The following is a 19626-nucleotide window of genomic DNA, read 5'->3' on the forward strand; positions in this document are numbered from 1 at the left end:
AAGCACTCACTAAGTTCCTAAGATGTGTCAACAGCACGGTTGCCATGTGACCACAGACCCTGAATGAGGCAATCAGTCTGTGCCATCAAAAGCACACAGAGAGAAGCTGTGGCCGTAGCCACAAAGGTGTTTATGCACACAGAGAGAGGCAGGCACGGGGGCCTGGAGATGGGGTACTCGGACCAATATGCAGATAGGAGAAATTTATAAATCTCATTACATCAACATGAATGGATTCGGTGGTGTGTAAAGGAAGCATCTGCCGTCTCATGCATGAGAATGTGGAATGTCGTCTGATGTTTTAGACACGATGGCATAGCTCAGAGCAGCAGGTACATATCCAATTATGTCATCCTTCCACGCTTAACACACTTCAGTGGCTCTCAACAGCTTTAAAGATATTGTACCAACTCCTCACCTTAGCCAGCGTGCCCCTGTGACTAATGCCCCATCCCAGAAATATGAAGCTGCATTTTGTCATGATCAAGTGTGAGGGGGTTCTCAGGTAATTCATTACCAATAAAGTTCTAAAGCTTGAGAGGGTGTGACTTTTTATAAATTAGAGTGAATTCAAGGTTATCCTTGTACCCATATAATTCTCTCTTGCAGTCATGCACCCTTTCCGAAGCAGAGGTAAGTGGGGGAGTCTAGTTTGCATCGTACACACTGAGCGTAACGTACAGCTTATTCGTGTTTACCCCAACCTAACACACCAGAGTGTGCGACACACGTATGAAAGTCAGCTCTTACGTGAGTTATCCCTCCTGGCCACTCCCACACGTCCAAGATGGCAGTGGTGTCAAAGGAGGTACTGTTTTCCCGTTCAGGGTAAATTCCATGCAGGCAACATACAAAGGTTACATAGTGGTTAAGAACACGAGCCCTGGAATCGAATTGGGTGGTTTTGCATCACAGGGCTACCACTTAGACTTATGTACTTACGCTTACCACTTACTGGGAGAAGCCACTTCTCCTGTGGCAGGCAACCTTGACGATAACTCATCTTATCCACACCCTTAGCTTTCATGTCTTGTTCCTGATTTCATGCCCTCCCCTTAAGTGTGGGCTGGACTTACAGATGTGCCTCTAACAGAATATGACAGAGGTAGCATCTGTCATTACCAAGACTGGACTTTAAAAAGGCAGTGGCCTCCATCTTGGGTGTTCTGGGATCACTTGCTGTCAGGGAAGTCAACTGCTGTGTCCCGTGGCCGCCCTGGAAAGAGGACCCCCGGAGTGAGCTTGGAGGCTTTGGGCATGCCATGTGAGTAAGCCCTGAAACAGATCTCCACAAACACCAAGATGACTGCAGCACTGGCTGACATCTTAATTGCAGCCCTGTGAGAGACTGAGTGAGAACCACCCAGAGAAGCCCAAGGGCCCACGGAAACTATGAGGTAATAATGTTTGCTGTTTCCAGATGCCAAATTTTGTTATAATTCATTACACAGCAGTAGATGGCTAACAAACTCCCAAAGCATTAATTTTCTCATGGAGCTACAGGTATAAGAAAGAGCCTGCCTCATACAACTAGTAAGGATTCGAAGAGATACTCATAACATAACCATAAGGCTTGTTAGGCAAATACCAACATGTCTTGCCTCCCTTCTGCGCGGAGATGATGACTTTCTAAAAAACATTTTTTTACACGTTTATTTATTTTTGAGAGACAGAGAGAGACAGAGTGTGAGCAGGGGAGGGGCCAAGAGAGAGGGAGACAGAATCTCAAGCAGGCTCCAGGCTCCGAGCTGTCAGCACAGAGCCGGACGCAGAGCTCGAACCCACAAACCATGAGATCGTGACCTAAGCTGAAGTCGGATGCTCAACCGACTGAGCCACCCAGGTGGCCCAGAATTAGCTTTTTCGTCACACCCATATTCAAACAACTTTCCATCCCCCAAATTTCCAATACAGTTGTATTGTAATTTTAGTTAGATCGATGGATACTCTTTGCAATGACATGACAACATACATCCATTCATATATAGCAAATCTTATAATGTGATTAATTCTCCTTTGCTGAAACAAATGTAACTTGTTGAGATTAATAATTGCCTTATTCTCTCATTTGTCTACTTGTCTATGTATCTGTCACCAATTTAACTCCTAATTCACTAACAAATCTCTAAAATGACTCCCAGTATAATCACGTAACAACTAATATAAATGAATACCTAAGGGAGAGAGAGAAAGAATGGGGACAGAGCTGAAAGCTAGAACTTTCTGGACACTTATAGTTTTAATTTTGAAACAATACAAATATTTTAAATAATTTTTGAAAATTAAATATAAAAAAGGAAAAAGAGCATTACTAAACATTTAAAGGAAATTTATTTTTTATATAATTTATTGTCACATTGGTTTCCATATAGCACCCAGTGCTCATCCCAACAGGTACCCTCCTCAATGCCCATCACCCACTTTCCCCTCTCCCCGACCCCCCAACAACCCTCAGTTTTTTCTCAGTATTTAAGAGTCTCTTATGGTTTGCCAACTTCCCTCTCTGTAACTTTTTTTCCCCCTTCCACTCCCCCCTTGTCTTCTGTTAAGTTTCTCAGGATCCACATGAGTGAAAACATGTGGTATCTGTCTTTCTCTGACTTATTTCACTTAGCATAACACTCTCCAGTTCCATCCACATTGCTACAAAAGGCATTTCATTCTTTCTCATTGCCACGTAGTATTCCACTGTGTATATAAACCACAATTTCTTTATCCATTCATCAGGTGATGGACATTTAGGCTCTTTCCATAATTGGGCTATTGCTGAAAGTGCTGCTGTAAACATTGGGGTACATGTGCCCCTATGCATCAGCACTCCTGTATCCCTTGGGTAAATTCCTAGCAGTGCTATTGCTGGGTCATAGGGTAGGTCTATTTTTAATTTTTTGAGGACCCTCCACACTGTTTTCCAGAGCGGCTGCACCAGTTTGCATTCTGGTGCAGCCGCTCTGGAAAACAGTGTAAAGGAAATTCAAACAAATTCACTAAAAATTGTTTCAAGTAATACTGACATTAAGTAGTTTCTTTGTAACTTTTCATTACAGGAAGTTTGAAATTAATGTAAATAATACAGAGTAATTGGGGTGCCTGGGTGGCCCAGTTGGTTGGGCATCCAACTTTGGCTCAGGTCATGATCTCATAGCTGGTGGGTTCAAGCTCTGTGTCGGGCTCTGTGTTGACAGCTCAGAGCCTGGAACCTGTTTCAGATTCTGTGTCTGCCCCTCCCCTGCTTGTGTTCTGTCTCTCTCACTTTCAAAAATAAGTAATAAAACAATTTTTAAAAATTAAGAAAAATAGAATTGATGCTGGTTTAAGCAGGTATCCAGGTGCAAAAGAATGAAGTGGGACCCCTACTTCATATCACATACAAAAATTAACTCAAAATGGATCAAGACCAAATTGTAAAAACTAAAACTATAAACTCTAAGAAGAAAACATAGGTGTACATCTTTATTACCTTGGATGTGGCAATGCATTCTTAGATAGGACATCAAAAGCACAGGCAACAAAAGAAAAAATAGATAAACTGAACATCAAAATGTAAAACTTTCATGCTTCAAAGGACATCATCAAGAAAGTGAAAAGATAACCCACAAAATGAGAGAAAATATTTGTAAATCATGTATCTAATAGGACACATATTCAGAATACGTAAAACACTCTTAAAGTTCAACAATAAAAAGACAAATACCCCAATTTAAAAATAGACAAAAGAGGGGCACCTGGGTGGCTCAGTTGGTTAAGCGGCCGACTTCAGCTCAGGTCATGATTTCACAGTCTGTGGGTTCCAGCCCCGCATCAGGCTCTGTGCTGGCAGCTCGGAGCTTGGAGCCTACTTCAGATTCTGTGCCTACCTCTCTCTCTCTTCCCCTTCCCCGCTCACACTCTATCTCTTAAAAATAAATAAATCTTAAAAAAAATTTTTAAGAATACAGAGTAATAAAATGAACCTGATATTACCCATTATTACATTTGGTTAATCTTGCTTCATCAATATTCTCAGTATATCAGTTATCCATTGCCACATAACAAACCACTCCAAAACTGACTTAAAATGATAATCATTCCATGATTCTACAGATCAGGGCTCATCTGGAAAAGTTCCTGGCCAGGCTCAGGATGTCTTGTGAGGGTTCTCCAGGCATCTGCACTTAGCTTCTGGGTCAGCAGGGCTTTCTGGGGGTGCTTTGATCTCTCATACTCTCACAGACAAATTCCCCTGGTAAAGGCTCCAAGATCAACAAGATGGCAAGCAATTGTCAGGCCTTTGACTGCATGTTTGCTGATGCAACTTTAACCAAAGCAGATCACTTAGTGAAACAAAATCCAAATAAAGCATCCCAAGGACCTAAAAGGAAAAGGAGCTATAGAAGTGGACAGTATCCGTGTTTGACTTTCTGAAAAAGAATCACGTGGATCTGTAATAGGAGTATTAAAAAGCCCTTTTATTTTACTAAGGCATTGTGATGTGGGGGCTGTTTACCACTGTAGTTAGCCTACCATTACTAATATACTTTCTCTGTAAACTTTGATTCAGTTACAGGGAGATACCTGAGAGCAAAGCCTGGAAACGAGCATTCCCACTTATAAATACTACAAATAACTCATAAAACATAAGGACTTTGCCCCAAAACACATCAGTTGGTATGTTGCTGATCTTACTTTACCATTCTTTCTTGATTGCTCAGTGGGAATATTTTATAAAAATGAAACATTCCTCATCAATTATTAGGTTTCCTTAACCAAAAGATAGACTGTAGGAAAAAAGCAAGAGTGACATTTCATGCTTCCTCTTTAATTCATCAGTATCAAAAGGCTGAATTTGTCCTCTAGTAGCCTCCAAAAGTGACCAATAAAACTATTTTTAGCTTTAGCTTTATTATCAATTCACAAATTTAAGCATATTGAAAATGGTAATTTGATGAGTAGGAAACAGTAGGATATACCAATCAAAGGAAAATAACAAAAATCTTAAAATATATTAAAAAGCCTTCTTATTAAATAACATTGGTATTGATTTATTAAACTATTGTATCTGTCAAGAAAAATTAATGGCACATTATGTTGTTAATAACAACAGAAACTAAAACTTTGCCATAAAAATTAAAAATATAAAATGCAAAAAATATGTAATTCTGAATTCTGAATTTGAGTTGGTGGTATCAGTATAAACTCATTATTTAATTGTTTTGATTATGTATTTCCACATTTGGACCACTGAATACTTTCTTACTAAAAGGAAGAAGGGTTTTACTGAGTTTATGTTTGGAGCAGGATGAGACTGGAATGCCTCCTTTACCTGAAAACATAAAAGCTAGCAAAAATTAAAATATGTCAAAAATGCCCCAAGACCCAATTTGATGGAAGCATGTGAGCATCAAAAAGACTCATAACTGAATTTATAGATTTAAATACATACAATCTACTGGTTTTTTAATCTATCTATCATCTATCTACCTACCTACCTATCTATCATTGATCTATCTATTTAAGTCCATTGGTCACCTCTCGAGGATGCTAGAGAATAAAGTCCTATTCTTTGGAAAGAGAAAAGATTATATCCTACCTTTCTTGCATATAATATATTTGATGGTAACTTAATATTCCACAAAAAATATAAGTTGATAGAGAACTTTTTAGTGGATAGATTAAATTAACAATACCCAAACCTGGATCAATCTCAACATCCCCAAAAGTGATTATCAAGGTGTCTCTAATGTGATATAATATGAAATACACAGCACTAGATAAGACTTGCCAAAAATCCGAAGCTAATCTAATCAAGCCCTTAGATTTGAATGCTAATTTACAGAAAGAAGTAAAGAAACATTCTCACCCACACTCTAAGGATGTAATTAGATAAATCCAGAATGTGGGAACATATGATTCAGTTTCTTCAAAAAATAAATAGTGAAAAGGAGATATGATGTAGGAGACATACCAATCAAACACTGCGTGTGGACTTAAGAAAAGGACAATCAGAAAAAGTAAAATCAAATTTGGCATCAGATGGTATGAAGAAAGTATTTTTAATTATGTTGGGTATGATAATGGTAGTATGGCTTTGTTTCAAAAGATTAAAAAAGATCTTCTTTGTTACTGATACATACTGGGGTGTTTGTAATGAAATCATCAGTACAAAATTTGTTTTTAAAATGTCCCATCATAAACAAGCTATGGGCACCTGGTTGTCTCAGTTAGTTAAGAGTGTGACTTCAGTTCAGGTCATGATCATGTGGTTCATGAGTTCAAGCCCCACATCAGACTCTGTGCTGACAGTTCCGAGCCCGGAGCCTGCTTTGGATTCTGTGTCTCCCTCTCTGCCCCTCTCTGGCTTGCACTCTCTCTCTCTCTCTCTCTCTCTCTCTCTCTCTATCTTTATCTCTCTCATTAAACATTAAAAAAAAATATGAAAAAGCTAGATGCTGCCTGTAAGAGACCCATCTCAGATCTAAAGACACATGCAAATTTGAAGTGAAGGGATTAAAAAGCATTTATCATCCAAATGAAAGTGAAAAGAAAGATGGTGTAGCAATACTTATATTGGACAAAATAGACTTTAAAACAAAGACTGTAACAAGAGACAAAGAAGGACACTATATAATCATAAAGGGAACAATCAAACAAGAAGATATAACAATTGTAAGTATTTATGCACCCAACATGAAGGCATCCAAATACACAAAGAACTATTAAAGAAAGAAATAGATAGTAATACAAAAATAGTAGGGACTTTAACACCTCACTTATATCAATAGATTGATCATCCAAACAGAAAATCAACAAGGAAACACTGCTTTCAAGGACACATTGGACCAGATGGATCTAACAGATATATTCAGACCATCCCATTCTAAAACAGCAGAATACACACTCTTCTCAAGTACACATGGAACATTCTCCAGAACAGGTAACACATTAGGCCACAAAACAAGTTTCAACAAATTCAAAAATACTGAAGTCGTACCATGAATCTTTTCTATACACAATGTTATGAAACTAGAAACTAAGCACAAGAAAAAAATCTGGAAAAAAACCCCACAAATGCATGGAAGTTAAACAACATGTTATTAAAACAATGAATGGATCAACTAGGAAATCAAAGAGGAAATACAAAAACTACATGGAGACTAATGAAAATGAAAATACAATGGTCCAAAATCTTCGGGATGCAGCAAAAGTGGTTCTAAGAGGGAAGTTTATAGCAAGGCAGGCCTACCTCAAGAAGAAAGAAGAATCTCAAATAAACAACCTAACCTTACACCTAAATGAACCAAGGGGGAAAAAAACCCCAAACACATAGAAGGAAAGAAATAATAAAAACTAAAGGAGAAAGAAACAAAATAGAAAATAATAATAAAAAAAAAATAACAGATCAATGATACCAGGAGCTAGTTCTTTGAAAAGATCAACAAAATCAATAAGTCTTTAGATCTATAAAAAGAGAGATAAAGACATAGACAGAGAGAGAGGGAGGAATCAAATAAACAAAATCAGAAATGAAAGTGGAGAAATAATAACCAACACCACTGGAATATAAAGGATTATTAGATAATATGAAAAATTAGATGACAAAAAACTGAACAACCTAGTAGAAATGGATAAATTACTAGTAATATATAACTCCCCAAAACTGAATCCCACAGAAAATTTGAACAGACTGGTTGCCAGAAATGAAACTGAATCATTTTCAGTTTCATCGAAACTGAAATCGAAACTGAATCGAAAAACTCCCAACAAAAGTCTAGGAACCGATGGTGGCTTCACAGGCAAATTCTACCTAACATTTAAAGAAGAGTTAATACCTATTCTTTTCAAACTATTCCAAAAATAGAAGAGGAAGAAAGGATTCCAAGTGCATTCTAGGAAGCCAGAATTACCCTGATACCAAAACAGTAAAGACACACACACACACACACACACACACACACACACACATACCCCAAACAAACAAAAAAAAAACCCTACAGGCCATCGATGCAAAAATCCTCAGCAAAATATTAGCAAACTGAATCCAATAACACATTACAAAAGTCATTCACCATAATCAAGTGGGATTTATTCCTGGGATGTAAGGGTGGTTCTATATTTGTAAATCAATCAACATGATAACATCATTTAGCAATAAGAGAAAAGATAAAAAAAAATGACCATTTCAACAGATGTAGAAAAAGCACTTGACAAAGTGTAATATCATTCATAATGAAAAAAGAGCCTGAAAAAAGTAGGTTTAGACATAAAGTACCTCAACATGCCAAAGACTATGTATGAAAACCGCACAGTTAATGTCATACTCCATGGGGAAAAACTGAGAACTTTTCTCTAAGATCAGGAAAAAGATAAAAATGTCCATGCTCACCACTTTATTCAACACAGCCACATGAATCAGGCAAGAAAAATAAATAAAAGACCTCTAACTTGGTAACGAAGAACTAAATCTTTCACTATTTGCAGATTATATGATACTATATATAGAAAACTTTAACGATTCTACCAAAAAACTACCAGAACTGATAAATGAATTTAGTAAGGTCACAGGATACGAAATCAATACACAGAAATCATGTTGTATTCCTATATACTAATAATGAAGCAGCAGAAAGAGAAATTAAGAAAGCAATTCCATTTACAATTGCACCAAAAATAATAAAACACCTAGGAATAAACTTAAAAGAAAATTTGAAAGACCTGCACTATGAAAACTATAAAACACTGATGAAAGAAACTGAAGATGACACAAACAAATGCAAAGATATTCCATGCTCACAGTCTGGAAGAACAAATATTGTTAAAATATCCACACCACCCAAAGCAATCTACATATTGAATTCAATCCCTACAAAAATGCCAACAGCATTTTTCACAGAACTAGAACAAACAATCCTACAATTTGTATGAAACCATAAAGGACCCTGAAATAACCAAATCAATCCCGAAAAAGAAGAACAAAACAGGAGGTATCACAATCCCAGATTTCAAGATATATTACAAAGGTGTAGCAATCAAAACAGTATGCAACTGGCAAAAAAATAGGCACACAGATCAACAGAACAGAGAGTGCAGAAATAGACCGCGATTATATGGTTAATTAATCTTTGACAAAGAAGACAGGAATACGCAATGGGAAAATTCTAAGAAATGGTGTTGGAAAAACTGGATAGCTACATGAAAAATAATGAAACTGGACCACTTTCTTACACTGTACACAAAAATGGACTCAAATTGAATTAAGGATCTAAACTTGAGAATGAAACCATACAAATCCTAGAAGAGAGCACAGGCAGTAATTTCTCTGAGATGGACTGTAGCAACATTTTTCTGTATGTTTCCTGAGGCAAAGGAAACAAAAGCAAAAAATAAACTAAAAGAACCGAATCAAAACAAAGAGCCTCTACACAGCAAAGGAAATAATCCACAAAACTAAAAGCTAACCTACTGAATCGGAGAAGATATTTGTAAATGACATATCTGATTAAACTAAATAATGCAACTTAAAAAAATGGGCAGAAGACATGAAAAGACATTTCTCAGAATAAAACATACAGATGGCCAACACACACATGAAAACATGATGAACATCATTCACATCAGGGAAATGCAGATCAGTACCACAATGAGCTATCACCTCAAACCTGTCAGAATGGCTAAAATCAAAAAGATACAAAACAACAAATACTGGCGAGGATGCAGAGAAAAAAGGGACCATCGTGCACTGTTGGTGGGAATGCGAACTGATGCAGCCACTGTGGAAAACCGTGCAGAAGTTCCTCAGAAAATGAAAAACAGAACTACTATGTGACCTATTAATTCCACTACTGGGTATTTACCCAAAGAATATACAGACACTAATTTGAAAAGATACATGTACCCCTTTGTTTATTGCAGCATTATTCACAATATCCAAATTATAGAAGTAGCCCAAGTGTCCATCAATAGATGAATGGATAAAGAAGATGTGGTATATATACACAGTGCAATATTATTCAGCCATAAAAAAGAATGAAATTTTGCCACTTGTAACAACCTGGATGGAACTAGAGAATATAATGCTAAGTGAATTAAGTCAGTCGGAGAAAGACAAATATGATGTGATTTCACTCATATGGAATTTAAGAAACAAAACAAGCAAATAAAAAAAAGACAGCTCAACAAACAGACTCTTAATTACAGAGAACAAACTGGTGGTTATCAGCGGGGAGGTGGGCGGAGGGATTGGTGAAATAGGGGAAGGGGATTAAGAGGACACTTATGATGAGCACTGAATAATGTACAGAATTGTTTCATCACTATATTATACACCTGAAACTAATAATTAATGTAAAACTGTATGCCTATTATAATGGAATTAAAATTAAAAAAGAAAACAAATTTTCCACCCCCCCCCCAAAAAAAAAAAAACCAAAGGGGAATAGTAGCAACAAAAATCACAGCATATTGATGAATGCTGAACCTGAGCAAAGGATACAGAGTTAACAACTGTACTATTCTATTTTTTGTGTATATTTGAAAATGTCTCTAAAAATTAATGTTTGCTTTTAATATTTAGGTATTTCAGGTATTTTTTGGATTTGAATTTGAAAAATTACCACGAGATCATGACCTGAGCCGAAGTCGGACGCTTAACTGACTGAGCCACCCAGGCACCCCTAAAATAAAAATTTTTAAAGAGCTCCCCTGGGGAAAAAAAAAAAAACCCAGCAGGGTCATATAGTTTCTCAAGAGAATCTTAAGGAGTAGATAAACTTAACTCTATTTACATATCTCTAAAGCACAGAAAAAAAAATCCCCAAACTTGTAACATAGTATAAAGGTGATCCCCCAAAATAATAGACATCACACCAAAAAAGAAACCTATAGAATCACTTATGAATATCAATAACAAAATTTTACAGAAATTATCAGCAATTAGAACCTAAAAGCACATTTTAAAAGAACATAATAGCCAAATGGAGGCTTAATCCAATATCAGGGCTAAAGAGAAGTATTATGTGATCATCTCCACTCATTTACAAAGACTCAATGTGTCTTGCACAGGCTCTCAATTGCCCTTTGAGGCCATCTATGTGAGAAGCGCCCCGTTTCCTGTCGGGACAAAGACAGGGCCATGAAGGGAAAGCACAAGAAGCTTTATCAATGGGGAAAGATTTGTTTCCACTCAAAACAGCAACTACTAAATGTGCTACACTTGAAGGTCTAACGTTATGGGGATACACAAAGATCATGTGCTCTTCAACGAAAGGGACAAGAATGGACACGTTAAGATAGTTTAGAAGAGATTTTTATATTAATATAAACAGATGTGTCATGTAGCTGGACAGGGCAGATGGAGGAGTATTTTCATAAGGAAAATAGTCTGAATCTGGTTCTGGCAGCTAATTTATGGCCTAAAGTACAATTTGAAATGTCCTTGTGATGCCCACTCTCATTAAACATAATGATAGTATTCAGACAGCAAACTCGTTTTATTTAGATCCCACCTTTTCAAGTACCAAGGTCAGAGCTGTAGTTTTCCTGCCCCACCATTTATAGTCCTATTGTAAAACTACAGAAATAGACAAGAAACTTGCTTACAAGACAAGTACATGCTTTTTGACGCCTTAAAAATGGTTCAGTCCTATTTCTTTCCTTTCTTTCTATGCCCCTGGCAATCTAGCATTTACCACATGATTGAATATTTAGTTACAGATCTACACACGGCCTACAGACACAAAGAAGACCGAATTAACTCTAGTAATTAAGTAAATACTTAACAACCATTTATTTAGTTACATTTAGCAAACCCCTTGTGCAGTAGTTTTGTGGGAGTTGGCCTTGCCTGGTTACCATACAAGAAAAGAAAAAAAAAAGTATGCAAAAGCCGGTTGGATTGCTGACATTAGCTCAAAAACATGTGTCAAGAAATTAAATTGGAAAATAGATCTTTCGATGTCACAGTCTGTAGACACATGGTACAGGTTGAAAACAGGCATAGATTCTGTGGTATTTCACTGGAAAGGAGGCTAGTAGAGATGTAAATGCATTAGTGGTTGCTAACGGTTACAAATGGGGAGAATGAAAGAGGGGTATGGCTATAAAGGGACATCATGAGGGGTCTCTGGGATGAAAGTGTCCTCATCATAGTTATAGTGGTGATTACACAAATCCATACACATGACAGAATTGCACAGAACTACACACACACACGGAAGTGTATGTCAAATGGAACAATCCGAATAAATTCGGTGTGCATTACGGATATTGTTTTCCTGATTTTGATATTGTTCCGCACTTATGCAAGACGCTACCATTGGAAGAAACTGGGTAAGGGGCACACAGCACCACCTGATATGTATTTTTTTTTCAATTTACTGTGAATTATTTCAAAATTAAAAACTTCCAAAAGGGAGATATGACCAAACAATTCTACTCCTAGCTATATACTTTACAGAAACAAAAACACACGTCCACATAAAATCCTGTGCCTGAATGTTCATGGCAGCACAATTCATAATAGTGGATACAATCGAGATGCCCATCAAGTGATGAACGGGTAAACAAATGAGGTATAGCCATACAGTGGAATACTATCAGGCAACGGGAGAGAATTAAGCATTGACTCATATTACAACATGGATGAAACGTGAACCGTTAAACCTTCAAACCAATTTCACCAAAGTGAAATCTGCCAGTCACGACAGATCGCACACTGCATGATTTCATAGATGTAAAGTGTCCACATAAGGCTATATATACAGTAAGCGTGTATATATACACACTTGCCAGCAGCAAGTATATACCTTGTATATATATAGATACCTTGTATCTATACCTTGTGTATATATATATACCTTGTATATACCTTGTATAGATACCAGTGTATATATACCTTGCCAGCAGCCAAGGGTAGGTGTTTGAGAGCTGGGAAATGGGAACTGACTGCTAACATGTCTAGGGTTTCTTTGGGGGCGTTGAAATGTTCTACAATTAGGTAGTGATGATGGGTGTGCAACTGTGTGAATACACTAAAAACCACTGAACTGTACACTTCAGGTGAAATTTATGACACAAAAATATGCCTCAATAAACCTGAAAAAAAAGTCAAAGGCAGGGTGTTAGGTCACAGGGACAGATCCCAGAAGATGTAGGTTCTTCCAGAACACACTGCATCAGAGCCCTGAAATCTATTACATTTGACCCACTGTGTCTAAATACAGCAGCACGCCCATCAGGTGACCCCTGGTGAGCTCTGAAGGCAAAGGAGCACGTCTGAGCCCAGCTTTATTTCCACCGAACACTCCGCCAGTAACTCCATTGTCTCCTTAGAAGCCACAATCCATTTCATTAAAATAAAGATAAAATGAAGCAACGGTTGCTAAACAGAGAATCTTGTGTCTAATATGCCTGTTATGTTGTCATCCTGACCCTCTGTGATCCAGCAAATTAATCTACAAATCTTAGAGTAATTATCCTTAATAATGTGTTATATGTAAAATATAAACATGTAAACACACTTCCTATAAGCCTTCCTATCAGTCCACATCTGAATTAAGTCTAGTGAATCAGGGGCATGGAGGCAAAGCAGTGGGACTCTGGGGGCAGGTACCAGCAGGAACCACAGGGGGCACGCAGTGGTTCTATGTGTGGTCCTTAAACCAGTTGCGAAGGGCATCACCCTGAGGTTACTAGCCATGCACATTCATGGACTCCATCCTGCATCAGAATATCTGAGCAGAGTGTTGTAGAAACAGGGACGCCTGGGTAGTTCAGTTGGTTGAGCGTCTGACTTCGGCTCAGGTCATGATCTCACAGCTCGAGACTTCGAGCCCAGCATTGGGCTCTGTGCTGACAGCTCGGAGCCTGGAGCCTTCTTCGGATTCTGTGTCTCCCTCTCTCTCTGCCCCAACCCACTCGCATTCTGTCTCTGTCTCTCTCAAAAATAAATAAACAATAAAGAAAAATTAAAAAAAAAGAAACAGTATTTGAACAAGATCTCACCGTAATTCTTTTGCAAAGTTAAAAATTGGTAAGACTTTTTCTAAAAAAACCCCAAACAACAAAAAACAAAAAACACAACAAAAACAAAAACAAAAACAAAACAAAACAAAAAACCAAAACTTTGAAAGACATACTTATAAAACAGTGGCAGAGAGCATGACTTTTTTTTACTTCTCTCCCCTTTTGTTTTCCTTCATGATATTGCACCTCTTTGGGGAGTAATGTTCATCGTGTATCTGTGTCAATCAAGACTGATTACCAGCTCACTCGATACATGACCCTACTCTTGGTTAATAATTTTTTCACTGTGTCATTTGATATCTTTCTAGAAAACCTTCGGGGGCCAATAGCTCTGGATTCAAACACCACTGAAAATTTAACAGACTTTGGCAAATTGTTTCATCTCTTAGGTCTTATTTTTCTTGCAAGACTTTTATGAGATTAGATAAACTAATACATGGAAATGGGCTGCCATGGTGCCCTGCCCACAGTAGGGATCCAGACAACGGGAGTTATCCAATTGTTATGATTTATAAATCTTCTGAAACAATTAAAGAAAGAAGGACTGAGTATGTATACATAGTAAATTTAAGATATTTATCAGGAAATTTATCAAATATATATGGCACCCTAACCCTATGTTAGGTATAGAGTTAAGTTCTGGGGATACAAAAATGAATAAGATATTGCCACTGCTATCAGATTAGAAGCCAGGTGAGAGAGTAGATTGAGTTCTACTCTCCATTTATATGATAAATTTTGAGGGAATTGGATCTTGAATGTCTCTGTATTTTCAGGGGCTAGCCCGGTTCCCAGTAGGTGTTCAACAAATGACTGTGAATTTAGAAACATATAGATGAAAAGGCAAGGCTATTCCCTGTGGGGGCTCATGAGGACCACACATGTTTTTGGCAGATATGAGAGAGACCTCTTCCTGAGAGACCTCTCTGGAAGCTGGAGCAAAATAAGTTAGACTGGGTGGGTGGGGGGCGAGGTACGGGCACAGGTGAGAAGGCCACAGCAATAGTCCTCCTGAGTAAGAATGAAGGTCTAAGCAAGTAAGAGGCCATTGTAGGTCTTTGTAAAAAAGAGGCCTAAGTATGTCACAGGGCATTTTTATGCATGTTTGAATTCGAAAAGAACTACTCTACAGCTTATCTAGGACTCCACATACCTGGGCATTTCATTTGGAAAGAATTAATCAGCAATCAAAGAGAAATAGGAAGAAGTATTATTTTCTTCTGGAGGAAAACAAAAATAGCTTACAAGTTGATTTAATACAATGGTAAGATTTAAGCCTAAATGTATCTGTCACTGTAATCCAAAAATCCATTTTAAATTACACAAAGATTCAGTGAAAATCTAGGCTAGCACCTAATAGGAAAACATAACAATGTTAGGTACAAATGTATCCAGCACAGGGAAATGACAAAAGGACACACTACTGGGTCACATAATGCTAACAGTTACCATTTGATACTAAGAAATAGTTACTATTCGATACTATAGGATGCCCGGTGTGTGTCAGGCACAGCCGTAGACACACGTTACATGCAGGATAGCTAACCTTATACAGTAATACTAAGCTTCAGTTTTACACAGATGTAAACAAAGGCTCAGAAGATCACCCTGATTTTGTCTGAGCTCACCCACCCATCAGCCCAGCAGCTGACATCTACCCCCCAGGCATGGCTGTGCTCAACATATTCTCCCCTTCACAGAAAGAAGTTCTTGCTTCTCACTCAGATACACTTAATATGAAAAATCAAATGTGATGTTCAGAGACTTATTTCAACTTCAGAGTCTCCAGCACGCATTTACAAACTTTCTAGTAGCACTCAGAGTTAGCTTTGTAAACGCAGCTGCCCTTCTAGCTCTGGGAGTTCCCCAAGGTCCCCGGAGGGACCTATCCACCTAATCGTGACTTACTAGCTTTACTCATAACAAAGAAAGCTTTTGTTGCAATGCTTAAATTTGGAAAAGCATCCATGGACTATATTTGTCTTTGCATTTGCTTGGGGCTTCTAACCTGATCGTATCACGTTACCTCTTTCTAAGCTAAAAAAGTAAAGAATGAAGCTCCTAAGATGGTATTTAATATGAAGATGTGAGGATATTTTACTCTCCATTTATACAGAAAACACAATAAAACAAAAATCCAGTCCAAACAAAAACTCATAAGCCCTGTAGACAGGCTAGTGTCAACTCTAGACTCGGCTCCACTGTCCTCTCCTTGGGCTCACAATGTTCAAGAACCCCTGATTCATGGCATCCCTATCATCTTGCACAGAACAAAACTTCACTAATGCAGCTGGCTGGGACGTTGTGGGCAGATTAGATAAGGAGTACAAATGGCTGGTTGATTCAGACAGCTGGAAAATCATCTAGAAAGATAAGATAGCATAACTTATTCAGTGCCCTTGGCTTTGGTGCTGAAATTGCCATCCGGTGAGGGAGGCCTCTCAGCGAGGCTCCCCAACCTGTTTAACCCAGTCAGGTATGACAATGTGAAATCAGCCTGCCACATCCACCTCCCTGAGGCCTGATTGGAGGCACACATTCCCCTAATCTGCCTGCTCCTGGTTGGGGTGATGCTCTGGGAACTAGACTCCTATCATGCTTGGGGTGGTGCATGCTTACTCCAAGGGAGTAAGCCTTGACTTTACAACCAAACGGTAATTTCCTTGTGAGTAGAGATCAGGGGTACATTGAAAAAGAAAGACGGTTTTGTTGTGTTGTTTTAGCCAAGGAGTTCTACATTAAAGCCCTAGCCGTTCCACTTATGAGCCTTATAAACCTAGCCTCATTACCACACTAGGTTTCCATTATCTTAAATCTAAAAGCATGCTAATAAATCTACTTTGGAAGATTATAACACATTTCCAAGCAAACACATACTTGCTGTTTTAAAAGTCCGTGGTAGGAGAGGCCCCAGGGCGGCGCAGTTGGTTAAGGATCAGACTTTGGCTCAGGTCATGATCTCATGGTTTGTGAGTTCGAGTCCCATGTCAGGCTCTGTGCTGACAGTGTGGAGCCTGCTTAGAATTCTCTCTCTCTCTGCCCCTCCCCCAATTATTCTCTTTCTCTCTCTCTCTCTCTCTCTCTGTCAAAATAATAAATAAATTAATTAAAAATAAAAGAAGTCAGAGGTAACACATCACAGCATATGCAGGCTACTGAGATTAGTTTACTGTCTCTCCAGCATAAATGGCAGAGACATGTGCCCCACTTCCCTCAGAAAGTTTCCATGTGTCATTCTCAGCTTCTTCCTCCTCCACCAGCTGAATGGAGGTTCCCAAGGACTTAGAAAGAAGTAGAACTGTAAGACAGAAGTGGACTGAGTCCCCACGTGGCTGAAGAGATCAGCCACACTACGGTGTGATGTGAGACAAAAAGAAACTTGTATTTTGCTAAGCCATGGAGATCTGGGGATGGCTTACCACCTTGGTTATTAGCTTACCTTTACCTTGTTCCTTAAAACTTTAGCTCAGTGTCTGGGAGATTCCTGAATGCCAAGCTTGGTAACGAGCATTTCTAATTCTGGATAATGCAAATGAGCTCAAAAAGTGTGACAGCTTTGCCCCAAGCCATCCCAATTGGTGAGGGACTGGTCAACCGACATGGGTTCCTTGACTCGAAACTCTTTGTTCTCTCCTCTAAATGCTACAAACAAACAAAAACTCATGAGATAGTTATACTGCGGTTGTAAGTTTCCAAAACTGGCCCCAAATAGACAGAGTAATAAGGGCAATCCTAGTAAAAGTTGCTTGAAGGCATCCTTGGAAATAATTACGCATATATGTATCTGTCTATATTTTACCATCATTGTTAACAAGTCCAGAATTCTCTGTGTAAAGGCCACGATGTAAAATAAATTAATGCTTTGCATTTGCACACCGTAAAGAATGTGCTTTCCTGTACAAATTGGCAGATGCCTATTTTTTGAAGCTGTGAGAAATGCCTGTCTTTTAGTATGTGCGGGCCGCATATTTGACGCAAAGACATGAACAAAAAATGCCCTGAGCTATCGTCACTGAGGATGTTTAACTTTGTCACTCAGGGCATCTCAGTGAAAACCCGTTGTAATTCTCCCTACCAGATTATGCTTCCAAATCCTTCTCATCATCACAGTGTTCACGGAATACTAATCATCATGAAACAACAGCCTGACCACAAAAGAGGAAGCAGAGAAAGAAACCTGGGTTACCGATTTTTATATTTTACTTATACTTTTATATATTTTATAAAGCTAAAAAAGTTGAAGCGGGGCACCTGGGTGTCTCAGTCGGTTAAGCAACCAAGTCTTGATTTTGGCTCAGGTCATGATCTCAGTTTCGTGAGTTCAAGCCCCCACGTCAAGCTCTGTGCTGGCAGCCCTAACTGGTCCCAGCAACATGTTGACATGCCTATGTATTTTTGTAAACATTGTGTGTCAGTCAGGGTTAAATCAGAGAAGCAGACCATACGGAAATTATATGGATCTACCAGGGGGCATCTGTTACGGGATTTGTGGGAGCTGGCAAAGAAGTCTCTGTGAGGTTGTGGTGTTTCTGTTGGATGTGGGAGCCTGAAGACAGCATTGAGAAGGGAAGCGGGATGTGAAGTGGGGAAGCAAAGGCAAGCTGGACCCCCTGAGTGTGCACTGGAGTCCAGCATGGATGGAAACCCCACAAGTTTTCTGGTTGTCTCTCGCGAGAGCCGTGTGAGTATCTTGCAAAACCTGGGGCTCCTTGTCACAGAGGTAAACTCACCCGCCTGGCCCAGGAGTCAGAGAGGCTACCCTACCGCGGGATCCAGAGGAAGGTACAGCAAGAGCCGGTGCAGCCAATGCCCCAAACAAACATGGCGAGGCACCCTATCAGCAACAGACAGTGTGAACTACACCAAGTGGCTGTCTCCCTTCCACCATTCAAACCTGCTAAAAGCACAGTAAAACCTTGGATGGTAACTTGTTCTGCAATGTTCTGCAAGAGGAGCAAATATTTTTAATACATTTTAACTTGGTAAACGAGCGATGTCTTACAACAGGAATTGTAAGTGATGCCCAACATCACGTGATCACACCTGAGTGAATGGTATGGTTCTAGAAGTTCACTTTGATATACGAGTGCTTTGGAATGGAAACACATTTCCAGAATGAATTATGCTTGCAAACCAAGGTTTTACTGTATCTTTCATTTATTCTTTTCCTACACAGGAAATAGGGGTGCCTGGGTGGCTCAGTCGGTTGAGCATCCAACTTCAGTCAGGTCAGGATCTCCCAGTTCATGAGTTCGAGTCCCACATCGGGCTTTGTGCTGATAGCTCAGAGCCTAGGGCCTGCTTCGGATTCTGCCTCTCCCTCTCTCTCCCTGCTCCTCCCTCACTTGTTCTGTCTCTCTCTCTCTCTCTCTCTCTCTCTCTCTCTCAAAAATAACACAGGAAAGAAAACTCTGGGGAATACAGTTCAAGTTAAACCAAGTTGACACCTATAAAGCTCCAAAACTTTGTAAAAGTGGGGTATTTTGATCATCACCAGTTAAAGTAAAATATTTAACTGCAACTGGTTAATACCATTGCCTCTTCCCCTCGTTCTGTTTATTGTCACACTTCTCAGGCCAGGTGGCACTGGAGAACTCACAGAACCTTTTCAGATGCAGAGTAAGGGAA

The 19626-nt window shown here is 38.9% G+C and overlaps 1 protein-coding gene across 1 annotated transcript in view; it reads right to left on the minus strand.

Annotated features, from left to right (window-relative positions):
- The window catches only part of CNTNAP5 (contactin associated protein family member 5), a 777640-nt gene that overhangs the window by 240798 nt on the left and 517216 nt on the right, over positions 1-19626 (minus strand). The window lies entirely within an intron of this gene.

This window comes from Herpailurus yagouaroundi, unplaced genomic scaffold (genome assembly GCF_014898765.1).
Source record: "Herpailurus yagouaroundi ecotype Mexico unplaced genomic scaffold, PumYag 140, whole genome shotgun sequence".
Classification (NCBI taxonomy): Eukaryota; Metazoa; Chordata; class Mammalia; order Carnivora; family Felidae; genus Herpailurus; species Herpailurus yagouaroundi.